This window comes from Amblyraja radiata, chromosome 3, assembly GCF_010909765.2.
Source record: "Amblyraja radiata isolate CabotCenter1 chromosome 3, sAmbRad1.1.pri, whole genome shotgun sequence".
Taxonomy (NCBI): domain Eukaryota; kingdom Metazoa; phylum Chordata; class Chondrichthyes; order Rajiformes; family Rajidae; genus Amblyraja; species Amblyraja radiata.
Genome location: NC_045958.1, coordinates 11,476,579 through 11,493,711, shown reverse-complemented (window position 1 = coordinate 11,493,711; position 17,133 = coordinate 11,476,579). Strand labels below are relative to the sequence as shown.

The following is a 17,133-nucleotide window of genomic DNA, read 5'->3' as shown; positions in this document are numbered from 1 at the left end:
ACATTCCTTCAGTTTACCGCAAAATCTCCCTTTTACATGATTCTTGATATTTATTACTTTGTGTGAAATACATTTTGCTCAAGATTCGACTGCTTTTATTGTTCATAAAAGATCAAAGATTTGTTAATTTTAAGAATGATATCTCAGAAAAATAATATGGAATGTGCTTGATTTGGAGAAAGAAATGAGCTATGCTGTATTAAAATTGTTCCAGGAATAATAGACACTCTAGCATAGCATATATAAATAAGGAAGTGCAAATAATGTTTTGGCAATCTATGTTACAGGTTCTAAAAAAAAATTTGGAAGGATATTAACAAATTTGAAATTGGGCAATTGGTGTATGCATGTTACAACTGACAAGAATATTTGCAGAATAACAAACAAATAGGATGATGGAATGTCATCATTTCATAGCCTGGTTGCTTTGTAAATCTCCAACATGAAGCTTGGATGGTTTTGACCAAGATGGAAACAGATGATAAATGATTTTTAAATGTGATGTGCATTCTACTTCTACCATTCAACGGGGTTTTGAACTTTTAACATTCGGGTGAAAATGTGTTATCAGTTTCCTCCAATAAAGGTACCAATGACTTTAAATCTGGTTTCATAATCTTGCTTTTATTTACTCCATCTTGGTCATTCCCAATTCTAAACACCCCAGTTGTGTCGATCTGATCTCCACCCCATCTCTTCAATTCCAAAGAAAATAACCCTAGTTTATCAAATACAAACAACCTTTCCAGATCTTCTGTGCATTCTCTCCATTAAAATTACATGTGTACCCACAGAAGTGCATAGAGCATTCAAGCTCTAATATAATTAATGAAGCATCCTCTCCGCTATTATATTCGTCTTTCATAGATTAATGCTTCCAATTTCACTATCTTTATCCTATCCAATATTTCACACTTTACTACACCACTAGCATCATCCTGCTCTTTTGTAAAGATGATCACAAACTATTCATGGTTTATTTTACTCCCATCCTCCTCCTTCACATACAAATAGTCTTTACTCTTTCCTTCCTTATCCTCTTACTCTTTATGTATTTATCATAAATACATCGATTCTTCTTAAATGCCTCCCATCACTCTCAGATTAATTTGCCCTAAATCCACTTTTGCAAAATCACTTCTCGTGCTACATGTGATCTCAAAAAGATTTTCCTGGGTGCAATTTAGGAATTCTGTGCCTTTTATCTCTTACCCCAACTGTCTCCTGATTAATTTTAGGGTAATTGAAATTCCTCATTATAACTACAAAAGTACATTAATACTCATTAGAATATTGATCTTGCTCTCTTAGACCATGTGGTCGTCTACAGTACCCTTCTATTTTTTTGATTTTCCCTTTTTCATTTTTTCGAGCCATATAACCACATTTGATTATACCTTTAACACTTCATTCCTTCTTACAGCTCTGATTTTTTTCAATTCCCCTCTCTGCAAACCAAGAACGTTAACCTTTCAGTCCTACCCCCACTGAAGCCATACTTCCGTGTGTCTGTCAGCAGCCATAGTTCATCTGTCTGATTCAATTTATTCACAGCACTTCACATTAAAACACAATCAGATTCCTTTTGGCATATTTTCAAATCTGTTTTGTTTAACTTTCAAATGTTTTCATTAATTTTCTCTGCTCCATTTCCACTTCTACATTTCTTCTTGCTTCACAATTCCCCGGCCAAGCTCGTTTCAATCTTTTTGACTAGCCAATCTCTCTGCAGGATATTGATCCAAACTCTATTGATTGTGCAATCCATTGAATGTGTACGGGAACCTCTTGCCCAGATCTGGCTGTAAAGCCCACCATCCCGAACCACTGTTTTAGCCAGTTCTCTGCATGAACTTCTGTTTCTCCATACTCTGGTGCTTGACATTTAAAGCAATGCGATGATGACTATCTGTGAGGTTCTGTTGCTTTCCTAGCTCCTTAAAACTGCTGGCAGGACTTCAACTTCTGCCTACATTATCAGCACCAAGAAGTATCAAGGATTATTTTGCTGTTAATCCCATCCCAGGAGAATATTCTGCAGCAAGTTTGTAATATTCTTAGCCCTGTCATGGAAGGTTTGAATCATGTCAGCTTTTGTTTAAAAAAAACTTGTCAGCTCCCTCTAACTATTGCACTCTTGAATATTCTCACCTGTCCCTATCCAGTGGAGGTATTGTGATACTTTGGTCTTGGCTGTGGCTGCTCTCTCTGATGGAACCCATACCTTCATCAATATTCATATATGAATACTTGTTAGAGAGCTAGACCAAGATACCCTCTTGAGTCTCCTGAACAACCAGCCTGTTCTTTTTTCTATCTGGCAATTACTCATTCACTCTTCAATTGCATTGTCTTGACCTGAGGGATAGACTCCTCTTGAAATTTGCTGCCCATAGTGGCATCTGATGCTCCTCAATGATATAACTGAACTGCACCAGCTGTAGACACTTCTTAAATGTGTAGATACTGGAAAACTTTTTTGAGTTTACACATGGCTCAGATATTGTCACCTGAGCCACTTCTACCCATTTCTACCACACATTATAATTTCTTGTATGCATTTCACAAGTCTGAGGTGTCCAGTCATGCCTCTTTTTGCTTATATTAGCACACTAAGCAGAACGTTGAATCATTTAATTATTTCAATATAAAGATGCACTATCGCTCATCCCTTGTTCAAGATGTTGCACTGGAAGCCTGGGGTCATGCTTACGGACCAAACAAATTTCTTCTGCAAAGCAGTCACCAAGTTTTTTCTTGGTCTTGCCTGCATAGGCAGAGCTGAGCAGTGTATATGGTATATTAAACTGAAACATGTACAGGTAGATCATTGTTTCATTTTGAAAGATTGCTCGGGGTTGGATGGTAAGAAGAGAAGAGGTAAATGATCAGTGGTTGCAACTACTGTTTGAGGGAAATAAAAGATTTATTAGAAGCAAAAATATAGTATGAATCATCATCATAACAGATGCAAGGAAAGATCAAGAAACAGGGAAATTGGAATGGCGTCCTCACTGGAATGTCTTTGGTAAAGGCATGCATCGGTGTACCCGTTAGCAGTCTTTTGATTTCTAGTGAATTCTGGAATTATTTTCTTCTCCTGAAAGGGAGGTGGAGAAGTTGAGAAATGGAAAAGAGCCAGACATGGATCATATGAACGTAAAGAAAACTGGAAAATGGCAGCGAAAAGCTCTGGGAAAAGTTGATATCTTATCCCTTAACTGTAGTTTTCTTTTGACTTCTTAATGGAGCAGATGCACTCCAGTGCCGCAAATACAGAAAGTGTGTTAGTGTGCTAGAAAAGGAGGTGAGGTAGGGACTGGAGTAACACTCGAAGTAAGAAATGTTGCATATATTTCCCCCATGACAGTAACCCATATGACTTCCTATTGCAACATCTTTTATTTTTAGGAAGTAAGTGACAAATGTACCCATGTGGAGGAAGGGTTTTTTCTGGAGGTGAAAGCCACCATCTCTGAAGTATTCTGTTAACGAAGTGAAAAAGAAAATCTGACTATTATTATATTAGTGCATGCAATCACAAATACATTCCTAGCCTGCAGCACATGTGTTTATTCACTACATTGTGAAGTTAAAAGTAAATTATAATTAAGGGAAAAGATATCAAGTTTTCTGCAGCACTGATTTACACTCCTCCATTCAACTCTGTTCCTTTATTCTGCTTCCTAATGGCAGCACATGTCTTCCTAATGTCTTCCGTTAATTTAGTATCTTTTTATTTGTGATATTAATTTTAATGTAATGGTCAGGTTGTGTGCTTTGTGCATAATGGGAGCTGGGAATGAATTTCTAAATGTAACATTTATTCATCGTGATCACATGTAATGGTCAGATTAAAAGACTTCATACTTGTTGCACGTGACGAGAGGGATTATTTTCCCTTTTTACAGGCATTATTTTTTCTCTTGTAGGTTCACAATAAATTGAAGTTCGCTGTGGGACAAATTTGTCTGTTCTATTGCTAGCAGGTCGAAACTCTTTTTCATTATTCCTCTGTTTGTTCAGGCTGAAAAATATTAAGGTCAGGTCAGAGGCCTTTTAAAAGATGAAAGTAAAAGATTAATAAATGTGCCAAAGCCTCATTCTAATTGAAGCTGAAGCATATGCTGCAAGTATGTGAAATATGTCCCAGATGTTTAACCTCAGCCTGTGCCTCTGCACTGCTTATGCAACACAAGGCACCCATTAGTCGTGTAACCTTTGTACTCGGGGGTAAATGGGGTATTACATGGCACAAAACTCGCACACCTGTTTCCCATTCAGTAAGGACCCCTCACAGGCGTCACATAAGCCCCCGCATGTGTTTTCATTTAGCAGATTATTGGCTGATTGTGAAAAGTGTCTTTCTTGGAGCCAATGTAGATATTAGTCACTTAGTCACAATGAAAGGGCAAGTCAGTGGCTAATTGATGAGAGCTGACTTTGTAAAACGGCATAGGTAACGGAAAAAGGGGCCTTCTGTTTTCAAAGTTGTGCTCGGACTTCAGATTAGTTTGAATTTATAGTTATTGGAATGAAAAATTCTGCTTGGATTTGGTGTGGCAGAAGATGTATAATAAAATTAATGGATTTAATTATTAAGCAAGCACTTCTATTTACTCACCAATTGTGTTATGAATACAGTGCTTTTGATGCATTACAATACATGAATCCTACACACCATTCAATCTATCATAGAGATACCAAAGTAATGAGACCAGCAATTCCACTGTTCTTTATGGGTTTTCTCAATTATTTGCTACCCTTGTTTGCTGCCCTTTAATGTTTTATTTTCTTTTATTCACTATTCTCTCCATGTTATGCATATATTAATTCAGCTTTGGACCTTAGATTGGATGATGTTTAATGATGCCAGCTGTGCAGAAACATATTATTAAAACATGTCTTACATGTCTATGCTTCAAGGCAAATTTAAATTGTTAGATTGGGCCATCTTCGACTGCACACCCAGGGAGGCCTGTCTGTCACTATTTCAATAGACTTTGCTTTCCAATGTTAAGCAAGAGGATTTTCAGTATGACATGTAGGAGTCTTTTTAGCTCTTTCAGAAGCCAGGGGAAATGTGTGTGACTAGTCGGGCTCAATGAAGAGACAGCTTATCTTTTTAATTGTTCACAATAGATGTTCAAAAAAAAATGATCATGTCAAAGTCACTTTTTACAGATTTATGTCTGTCACTCAGCTTTGAGTTCTGTGTGACATTTTTTAAAATGTGCAACAGTTTACCTTTGTGTTCTTTTTAAAATTTAGAAAAAATAATTTAATATGACGAACTTGTTTGTGTTCCTTACTTGCATTCTCCTTTCTCCCTCTCACTAGCATTTATGGCTTGGTAGTGGAGGGAAAATGTGATTGGAATAATGGGATAGAAAATGTTGCGAATTTCCTTTAAGCTAGTATAGCAAATAGAACTGAGTGGATATATAATGAGAAATAGAATAAAAACAGAAAATGCTGGAACCATTCAGTGAATCAAGCAGCGTCTTTGGGAGAGGAAAAGTGTTATAGACAATGATTGGCCTGAAATTTGGACTGAAATATACTTCCATTTTGCAATGGTTCCAAGGTGAGCTGTGAGTGAGTTAGCTTGTGTCTACCTCCCACTCCTGTACGTAACAGACCTTCTGTCGGAGATAAACAATTCTCACCACCTTGTGCAAGGAAGAAATTAATCATGCTGAGCTGAGGGGGTTGCCTCTTAGCTTTTCTGCTGGTGAATGTAGTACAAACCCACTCAGTTGAATGGTGTCACTGGTATTGATTATTGTGTTCATTTTCACTTTTACTTTGTTTGGGAAACATACAAAATAGGTGCAGGAGCAGGCCATTTGGCCTTTCGAGCCGGCACCGCCATTCAATATTATCTTGGCTGATAACCCAGAATCAGTACCCCATTCCAGCTTTCTCCCCATATCCCTTGATTCCATTAGCCCTAAGAGCTATATCCAACTCTCTCTTGAATACATCCAGTGAATTGGCCTCCACAGTCTTCTGTGGCAGAGAATTCCACAGATTCATAACTCTTTGGGTGAAAAAGTTTTTCCTCATCTCAGTCCTAAATGGCCTACTCCCTATTCTTAAACTGTGACCCCTAGTTCTGGACTCCTCCAACATTGGGAACATTTTACCTGCATCTAGCCTGTCCAATCCCTTAATAATTGTATGTTTCTATAAGATCCCCTCTCATCCTAAATTCCACTGAATGTAAGCCCAGTCGATCCATTCTTTCATCATATATCAGTCCCGCCATCCCGGGAATTAACCTAGCGAACCTACGCTGCACTCCCTCAGTAGCAAGAATGTCCTTCCTCAAACTAGGAGACCAAAACTGCACAAAATTCTCCAGGTGTGGTGTCATCAGGGCCCTGTGCAACTGAAGTAGGACCTTCTTTCTCCTATACTCAAATTATCTCATGAAGGCCAACTTAAACTGGCTTTCTTCATTGCCTGCTGTACCTGCATGCTTACCTTCAGTGACTGGTGTACAAGGGCACCTGGATCTAGTTGCACCTCCCCTTTTCTTAATCTGACACCATTCAGATAATAATCTGCCTTCTTGTTCTTGCCACCAAAGTGAATAACCTCACATTATACTGCATCTGTCATGCATCTGCCCACTCACCCAACCTATCCAAGTCATCCTGCAGCCTCAAAGCATCCTCCTCACAGCTCACGCTGCACCCAGCTTTGTGTCATCTGCAAACTTGGAGATGTTACATTTAATTCCTTTGTCTAAATCGTCAATATATATTGTAAATAACTGGGGTTCCAGCTCTGAGACTTGCGGCATCCCACTAGTCACTGCGTGCCATTCTTAAAAGAACCCGTTAATTCGTACTCTTTGCTTCCTGTCTGCCAACCAGCTCTCTATCCATGTCAATACCCTACCCCCCAATACCACGTGCTCTAATTTTGCACACTAATCTCCTGTGTGGGACAATAGACAATAGGTGCAGGAGTAGGCCATTCGGCCCTTCGAGCCAGCACCGCCATTCAATTTGATCATGGCTGATCATCCCCAATCAGTACCCGTTCCTGCCTTCTCCCCATATCCCTCTATTATTAAGAGCCCTATCTAGCTCTCTTGAAAGCAACCAGCCTCCACCGCCCTCTGAGGCAGAGAATTCCACAGACGTGTCAAAAACTTTGACAGACCTTGTCAAAGGCTTTTTGAAAGTCCAGATACACCACATCCACTGGCTCTGCTTTATCCATTCTACTTGTTGCATCTTCAAAAAATTCCAGAAGATTAGTCAAGCATGATTTCTTCTTCATAAATCCATGCCGACTTTGACCAATCCTGTCACTGCCTTCCAAATGCGCTGTTATTACATCTTTAATAATTGACTCAAGCATCTTCCCCACTGCCGATGTCAAGCTAACTGGTCTAGAATTCCCTATTTTCTCTCTCCCTCCTTTCTGTAAAAATGGGGTTACATTAGCTACCCTCCAGCTCACAAGAACTGATCCAGAGTCTATAGAACATTGTAAAATAATTATCTATGCATTAATTAATCTGTATCAATTAAATGTGGTTCAAGACAATGACTTTATTAATTTCTCTGATTTATAATAATGAAAAACTATCATGTTGATTTAATTTTGATTATCTCTGATTATCAGAGACCTTTAAAAGTAGATCAAAGATCTTTAGCAGTAGCAAGCTGTCGAGGGGCCATCAAGGGTGATTCAAGGCAGGCCCTTGGGATTCACCACCCAAGAATATCTATAGACTGCTTAGCTGTGAAGTACAACAGGATCAGCGCCATCCACCTGGACAACTGGTCTCATAGAGCCATGTAAATTACATGAGTGCAGGGAAAGGAAGTAGGGAACTAGGGAAACTGAGCACAATTGACCCCCTTAATTATTCCCTCCTTCATTGATATTGCTCTTTTATTTCCAGCAGTTTCTGTTTTTATTTAACATTATGTGTTTTGCTTTGGAAGTAGCATTAGAATTTGGTAAGTTTATTCAATAGATGGTTAGTAGTATTTAAATGTAATTACGGTAGCTGATGTTAATTAGATTTTCTTTTCCAATCAGCAAAATGTTGTTAAGAAATATTATTCTGAAGAAAATTATAAAAAATGACAGATGCTAGAAATCTTAAAGAATAAAAAATGCTGGTAAAACTCAGTAGGTCAGGCAGCATCTGTGGAAAGAGCTACCTGCTACCTTTCATCAAAACTGACAGTGTCATTGACCTAAAATGATGATCATGTCTCTTTCCACAGATGATGATCTGCAGAATTTTTCCAGAATTTTCTATTTTCATGTCAGTACTATTGTCATATTTGTTTATAATTTCTAGATTATGGGTTTGCGAAAAGTCTTGATTTAATGCTAAATGACATCACCTGATGTAGTTCTATAATTTGAGGAAGGACATCCTTGTGATTGAAGCAGTAGGTTCACGAGATTGATCCCTGGGGTGGTGGGACTGTCATACGAGGAAAGATTGAAAAGACCAGGCTTGTATTCACTGGAGTTTAGAAGGATGAGGGGGTATCTTATAGAAACATTTAAAATTATAAAAGGACTGGACAAGCTAGATGCAGGAAAAATGTTCCCAATGTTGGGTGAGTCCAGAACCAGGGGCCACAGTCTTAGAATAAAGGAGAGGTCATTTAAGACTGAGGTGAGAAAAAACGTTTTCACCCAGAGAGTTGTGAATTTATGGAATTCCCAGCCACAGAGGGCAGTGGAGGCCAAGTCACTGGATGGATTTAAGAGAGAGGTAGATAGAGCTCTAGGGGGCTAGTGGAGTCAAGGGATATGTGGAGAAGGCAGGCACGGGTTATTGATAGGGGATGATCAGCCATGATCACAATGAATGGCGGTGCTGGCTTGAAGGGCCGAATGGCCTCCTCCTGCACCTATTTTCTATGTTTCTATGTTTCTATCATCAATATTGGTTCTCTAGTGATGTGATTTTGATGTTATTTATTTTCCTTATCGGTTTTATTTACTATGCCATATTATATAACATTATTGCACCTATTAGTGGTTGATGTTATTTGAGGAAAATCTAAGGCATGCAAAATTCACATAGAGCACATATACATGATTGCCCTGTGCTGTTTTCAGCAACCCACTGAAAATAAGCAGGTTAACTTTACTAAAGTAGCAAATATTTAAATATAAATTCGACCAATCGTCAATTCTAACCTAATAGATCAGTCAAGTACACCAACATGTGCCCACTTTTCACACCTATGCAGGTGTTTGCACTTTCCCGGTAACAAGAAATATTACAACTGATTAAATTTCCACATAATGTTCTGGGAGTTTCTGTTTTCCCCACGCAGCCTGTCCACGGGACTATTTTGCTTTATTGGTCATTTTACTGTTTCTCATATTAAAGCATCTAAATCTATCAAGAAAACCATGAAAAATATGCAGAGAGCATGGCAGGAACATTATGGTGACATACCCCATGCAGTGCCGTTGAAACATCTTGCAAACTTGTTTTCATTATTGGTAGACCCGTGCTAGTTGTTTTCATGTAATTATACTGATAGAGGTCAAGTGTTAAGACTACAACATATAAAAACATTTTCTTTAAAAATTATAATCCTGGCTCCCAATTAGAACATGCCGGTCTGTGGCCTTGTATTTAGTATACTTTGTTCTGAGGTAATATATAGCCCATTCTGAATAAAATTAGATGACCTCAGCCAGGAAATGACTGCAGTTAGTGTAATTTCTTTGACAGCACCAATACTATACTGATGAAATACAGTTTAAAAAAGGCCATATGTTATGAACTTGCGCAATACCAGTCTGATTTAGTTTCATAAAACAGGTGAATGCAGTTAATCCAGTGTATTAGGGGTAATAATACCTATAAATCACCAAGTTAGAAATGAAAGATAACATTTATTGGGAAGTGATTCATGGTATTTCAAAGAAACATGTTGTCAATATCCTGTCCAAAATCTTTATTTTTGTAGAATTACATATAATGTTAAAATTCATCCACCTAAGCAATTGCATTGAATTTTACAGTGGAATTGCTGGGAGAGCTGTAGTCTGGATGGTATTTCACATGCATCCCCTTTGGGCTTTGTATTGCAAGAATTGAATGCAGATGTAAGCCAAGTCCATGGCCAAATCACACAGTGAATCTACTTCCAGTCCCAGAAATTTAAAACAAAATCTCAATTAAACATTGCCCTTATCAGTCATACATCCTCAGAGCTTGGATACACAATTAAACACTGAATGTATGTTTTTTCATGCCCTCAGTCATGTTGTCTATAATGCTCAGTGTATCTCAACAGTTCTAATGGGCATGGAGTCCAATGACAGTGAATAATCTTGCCAAGGCTCTCCAATATCCCTGCCGGGGAAAGCACCTATTTGATCATAGACAACACTTAACTAAGCACAACATCTGAGATCCCAATGATTTCCATGAGGATTGTAGGGCTATAGTAATCAGGTGAAGAATAAGCCAAGTCACAATATATTTCTGCCTATTTCAATGTTTTTATATTATTTCAAATAATCTGTTTTTAATCTAATTTAATTTTTGGTCCATTCCATCAATATTTAATAATTTAAAAATGCCTTGGAACATTAGACATTTAAAAACTTTTTTTTAAAGTTCATAATGTTGACTATAGACAGAGCCAGAGCTAGTTCTTTGCTGGCTACCAAACCAATAGTGTTGTTTCAGGACGAAGCTTGTACACCATGCTTCTAAGTGGTCACGCTGTTAGAGTCAAATATGTAAAGAGATGAGAGGAAAAATGACCCTTCATGGAATGACAAGGTAAGTACAGGCAGGGGGAGTCTCGGCACAATAAGATTAGGAGTACAGACGCATACTTATTAAATTACTGTGTTTGTATCCACCAGCCTCGTTCATTGATCGAGAATTGAAATGATAATAATAAATAAATCTGGCCTTTCGAAAGAAAAAAAAACATTCAGTTAACAGTAATTACTAGGTTGTTGAAGTCCATATCCTGAAAACAGATTAATAAAATATATTCACCTATTATGTTAATGTGCACATTACTGATGTAGCAAAATGTTTCCATTTAGGGTTTTGCAGGGGCTACAAACTAGAATGAGATCAGGATCACTTTTGTAGGATATACGTAGGATGGCTATACGTAGGATGGAACTAATGAGTTGTTTCAGTTGTATTGCAAAATGCTACAGGATCTCCAGGATAAATCTGGTCTTAAAATTAACTGTTTTCGAGACTAAAGTCAACCCAGCAGTTATTTTTAGGTGGAAAATGGCTGTAGAACAAAACACAAAGAGTGGAAGGTTATAAATATGAACTCACCAGAAGGAACATTCATTAATCCTGTCATATTTGGTATGTGAGGCAATAATACTAAATTGATAAATGAATAAATGTCAGTAGTGATCTGATAATAAATGTTTCTATTGATCAGTTGTCGATTGGTACAACTTGCATCAACCTTTCTTTGTCTGTGGGGTGGGTTTGTGACAAAGCCTTTCTGTTGTTTGACCTTTATGCTCAGATTTTCATAAATTGAGGTTTCAGATTTCAAATCTGACAATTATATTACTTTCCAATGGATTATATAAAAGAAATGTGCTAGCTTGGAGCATTAAACATTAAAACAGATCAATATCCACAAACAATTATGAAAGATGAAATGTGGGATTACAGTCTTGCTTGGCACAAAATAAATTAGAAAAATAAACTCACAAAATCTGATATATTCCCCTGACTCCGCAGATATATTGTAATGTAATAGTTGTCAGTAAATGGAGTGTAACGGGATTACACTAATGCTTTTTGAAACAAGAGCAACGTTGATTTAAGACAGGGAGATATTTGATTCTTTTTACCTGAGATAAATATGTTTCAAGGTTGAAAAGTAGAAGCAGATTTATTATTAGTTAACTTTAGTAGAAGGCATTGCAGAGGGTGGTGAAAATTGCCCAACGCATCACCGGTTCCTCGCTCCCCTCCATTGAGTCTGTCCAAAGCAAGCGTTATCTGCGGAGGGCGCTCAGCATCGCCAAGGACTGCTCTCACCCCAACCATGGACTGTTTACCCTCCTACCATCCGGGAGGCGCTACAGGTCTCTCCGTTGCCGAACCAGCAGGTCCAGGAACAGCTTCTTCCCGGCGGCTGTCACTCTACTCAACAACGTACCTCGGTGACTGCCAATCACCCCCCCACCCCCCGGACACTTATTATCACTTATTATTATTTATTTAAATCATTTGCTATGTCGCTCTTCCAGGGAGATGCTAAATGCATTTCGTTGTCTCTGTACTGTACACTGACAATGACAATTAAAATTGAATCTGAATCTGAATCTTATTAGTTAACTTGCATTCCAATAAATAGCATTTTGACAGTTCAAATGTAGGAACCATTTTTGAAACATTTTTGTGGATAGTACAAGTCACTAATATAATTTGCAACCTAGGTTTTTTATTCTAGTTAAAAGGCATTTAAATATATTGCTTAAAATGTTGATGATTCTTTCGACTGTATTCATCCTTTTATTGTTGAAGCTCAAAAAAAATCAATAGATCATTAATTACATAGACTACCATTGACATATATAGCCTTCAATACAATGTTCACCTCGAAATTCCTGGATGTGGCCTCTGGGGCCTCTTGGCAACTGCCTTCTGGACTTTCTGACGAGCAGATCTTAGTCTTCAATGATTATAACATGCCCTCCAGCCTTACTCTCAATTTTGCTGCTCCATGGGGTTGTGTGCTCAGTCCCCTGCTCTACTCCCTCAAGCTGACATTATACTTGGTCACACGGTTATAGGTGCACATGGAGCAGTGGAATAGGCTGCACACACAACCTTGAGGAACCCCGAGGCTAAGGTCCAAAAAAATAGTTATGATCTTATTTGGTATTTTGGTGTTAAAGGCTGAGTTGTAGCCAATGAATAGGTATTCATATTTTTAAGAAGATCTAGAGCCGAATGTAGCGGAAGAGAGATGGCATTCTCCATAGAACTATTCTTCTGATGAAGGGTCTCGACTAAGTAAGGTCACCCATTCCTTCTCTCCAGAGATGCTGCCTGTCCTGCTGAGTTACTCCAGCTTTTTGTGTCTATTCTGTATGCAGATTGCAACCGATCTAGATTGTCCAGAAGACAGGTACATACATGGACCACTACAAAGCTTTCAAAGCACGTTATTACGGTGGATATTGGAGTTACTGGGCAGTTTTGGTCTCCTAACCTGAGGACGGACATTCTTGCCATTGAGGGAGTACAGAGAAGGTTCACCAGACTGATTCCTGGGATGTCAGGACTTTCATATGAAGAAAGACCGGATAGACTCGTCTTGTACTCGCTAGAATTTAGAAGATTGAGGGGGGTTCTTATAGAAACTTACAAAATTCTTAAGGGGTTGGACAGGCTTGTTGCAGGAAGATTATTCCCGATGTTGGGGAAGTCCAGAACACAGTTTAAGGATAAGGTGGAAGTCTTTTAGGACTGAGATGAGAAAATCATTTTTTACACAGAGAGTGGTGAATCTGTGGTATTCTCTGCCACAGAAGGTAGTTGAGGCCAGTTCATTGGCTATATTTAAGAGGGAGTTAGATGTGGCCCTTGTGGCTAAAGGGATCAAGGGGGTATGGAGAGAAGGCAGGTACAGGATACTGAGTTGGATGATCAGCCATGATCATATTGAATGGCGGTGCAGGCTCGAAGGGCCGAATGGCCTATTCCTGCACCTATTTTCTATGTTTCTATGTTTCAATGTATGCACTGTGACAGGTCACTTTATTTTTGTTGGGGACTGGAATGATGGAGATTTCCTTGAAGAAAATGGGACAGTAAACTGTTGAATTGAGAGGCCGAAGATGTCAGTGAAGACCGTGGCCAGTTGATTAGTGCACGTTTCGAGAACCCATCTAGGGACTCTATTCAGGCCAGCCACTTTCTGAGAGTTTACCCCAATGAAAGCAGATCTGTCCGCTGCATCAAAATGTATTGGACAGAGCCAGCGGGGATGGGCGGACATGGCTTTCACGATAGGTGGAACTTTGTTTGCCTGTTCAGAATGGGAGTAAGAAGCATTGAGCTCATCCTGTAGAAGATGTATTGTTGGCAGAGATTGCCCCTGATTTCAAGTCCTGCCACACAGTCACCTGGCATCCACTTCAGACTCTGAAGAGGAGTCTCGACCCCAAAACATCACCCATTCCTTCTCTCCAGAGATGCTGCCTGTCCTGCTGAGTTACTCCAGCATTTTGTGTCAATCTTTGGTTTAAACCAGCATCTGCAGTTCCTTTCTACACATCCACGTGATTGAATTGAGCCTTAAATTTGTTTTGGAATTCTCTCATGGCATCCCTGATAGTCTTGCGGAGATCATACTTGACCTTTTTACACACCCTGTGGCATCCTTCTTGAAAGTCTTGGACTTTAGCAGAGAGTGAAATCTCCCTGTTCACCCAAAATGTCCGATTAGGATCGACGCTGATTGACTTTGTCAGAACACACCCATCAACACAATTCTTGATGAAGCCAGTTCCAGCTGAGGGTATACTGATCCAGGCTGGACAAAGGGCTCTTGAACATGTAGCTGGTGTGTGAAGAAGGGTTCGACCCAACACATCACCTGTCCACATTCTCCAGAGATGCTGCGTGACCCACTCAGTTACTCCAGCATTTTTTGTCTTATTTTCAGTGTTATTTTAGCATTGGCTTGTTGTGATGTGTAGACAGTCAACAAGATGATAGAGGAGAATTCCCCTGGTAGATAAAAGAGATTATATTTTATGAACAGATATTCCAGGTCAGGGGCGCAGCATGTCATGTATGTTCAAATATTTAACAAGCTTTTACAAATATATCTCTGTTAGGACTGTACATTATTGATGGTGCTTTTTATTTTGGTATAATTACATATGAAAATGTACCAAGAACAAATGTTGGGTTAGCCAATTAAGTATGCATCTATAATTTGAAGTCCTTGTAATACTGATATTAAGAAATTTAATTGATTCTTGTTACCTAAAAAATATTTTGTGATTGATTAATTATAAGGACCATATGATAACATAACTTTTAATGTAATTTAAAAAAGGGAGCATTGAATGCAGAGGAAAAATATTGATGTACAGGGATGAAGTTATTCTGAGATAACTGCCATTATTTAAAAAAAAGATATTTTAGTATTAAAAATAATGATAATATCACATGGGCAGAACTAGTTAATAATCATGGACTTAGAAATGATCAACTGGCAGAAGTAAACCCATGGCTATTCAACAAATGTTGCAGGATGAAATCACCGGAGACCAGCTTCATTATTAAAGATGTAAATTAGATTCAGTGTGTGAAATGAGCAATGGAAAAGTGACTATCATGGGATACTTTTGACAACATGATAATTTGGAAATAACACAATATTCTGACGACTATTGGTTATAAGCCAATGCTGATTATTGCTGTTCCAGGTGTTTTGATTTAAGAGAGAAGGATGCAGATGAACAAATGATAAAGTAACCTTTATTTGTTCATATTTGTACAGCTCCATCAATTTCCATCTATGAAACATTGTACTATGTTTATATTTAGAATTTGAAACTCAATTCTATTTTACTTGCACACCTTGTAAATTATTATACACTCATCATGTACTCTTCCCATTTTGATTTGCCAAGCTAATGGTATTCCATTCATTTCACATTATGGGGATAAGTAAATGTCATGGTTAACACAAAATTAAGTATAGAGTTAGATGAAGAAGTTCCTGCAATTGAAAGCTCTAGCAGCAGTGTAAGTATTTGGGAGTTTCTGAAATTGTCTGTGTTGTATGTGCTATCAGGGAGCACCTATTATGTAACACTATTTGACAGTGACAGTCTTGTCCTTGTGGCTTTCAGGCAGGTAAATTGCTGAGTTGATTTTTATTGGAATCAACCTTATCTCCCTTCTTTGCACCCCCTGGAGTTCTTAACTCATCCTGTTTAGTTCAGTACAAAGATTCTCGTTGGTCTCTCCTTTAAAAGACACAAAAAAAAATCATTCTTTATTGGTGTAATAATTCTATTTTATTTTTGAAGTTAATTGTTGCCACGTACAAGTGAATCATGACAAGTTTAGGCATCTATTAAAAAAAAAAATGGGTAGGGTAAAGCAAAGCAAGTTTTCTCCACAGTATTTTCACATTAAAAAACACTTCACTTGATTAACTTTGTTTTTCAATGCTTTCTATTTCTCAAAGTTTTGATTCTGTATATTTCATTCTGTGATAGACTGGCAGAAGTTGTCATTTCATGGTCAGCTGCTGGGAGACGTCTTGCAAAGAATATGCATTAGTTCATTTGGAAATATGATATGGGGTTGAATTGGGGCTCATAATTTCTTGCTGAAAGAAGATTGGGTCATGAGCATAAAAATAATAAAACTGTAAATATTAGAATTTAGAAATTTAATTGTGTTCCAACATGTCTATCATTTATGTGGTCAAAGTCAGTTTTTTAGGCATGAAGCGAAAATAACTTTTATTTCTGTGAAATAATAGTTAACAAAGATAGAAACATAGAAAATAGGTACAGGAGGAGGCCATTTGGCCCTTCTAGCCAGCACCACCATTCATTGCGATCATGGCTGATCGTCCCCAATCAATAACCCGTGCCTGCCTTCTCCCCATATCCCTTGATTCCACCAGCCCCTAGAGCTCTAACTAACTCTCTCTTAAATCCATCCAGTGACTTGGCCTCCGCTGCCCTCTGTGAACAGTGAACAAGTTGCAGTGGTACAGGAGGTTGAGAGGGGATGGACTAATGAACAATGTGGACTCAACAGGCTGAGAGGCATCTTCTGTGACATTATAACATAACAAACTTATCAATAAGATTTTTTTTTTTTGTTTTTTTGTTTTTTTTAAAATTAGAAGTACGGTAAGTTACAATACTACACAACACATATGTCTTAATACATTTTTTGTACCGCTTCATTTTTTGAGCTTTAAGAAAAAGATAGAAGTAAAGGAAATAAAGAAAGTGCGTAATAGTCGTGAAGGTGCAAGAGAGTGTTGAGAAAAGAAAGCCCCTTAGAAAAGAAGTTAGAGAAGGAAGTAAAGAAAGAAAGTAGACCCTAGAAAAGAAGGAAAAAGAAAGGAG

The 17,133-nt window shown here is 38.2% G+C and overlaps 1 protein-coding gene across 2 annotated transcripts in view; it reads left to right on the top strand.

Moving 5' to 3' along the window:
• mctp1 (multiple C2 and transmembrane domain containing 1) overlaps window positions 1–17,133 on the top strand; it is a 408,806-nt gene that overhangs the window by 341,778 nt on the left and 49,895 nt on the right. The gene's annotated exons all lie outside the window — the stretch shown is intronic.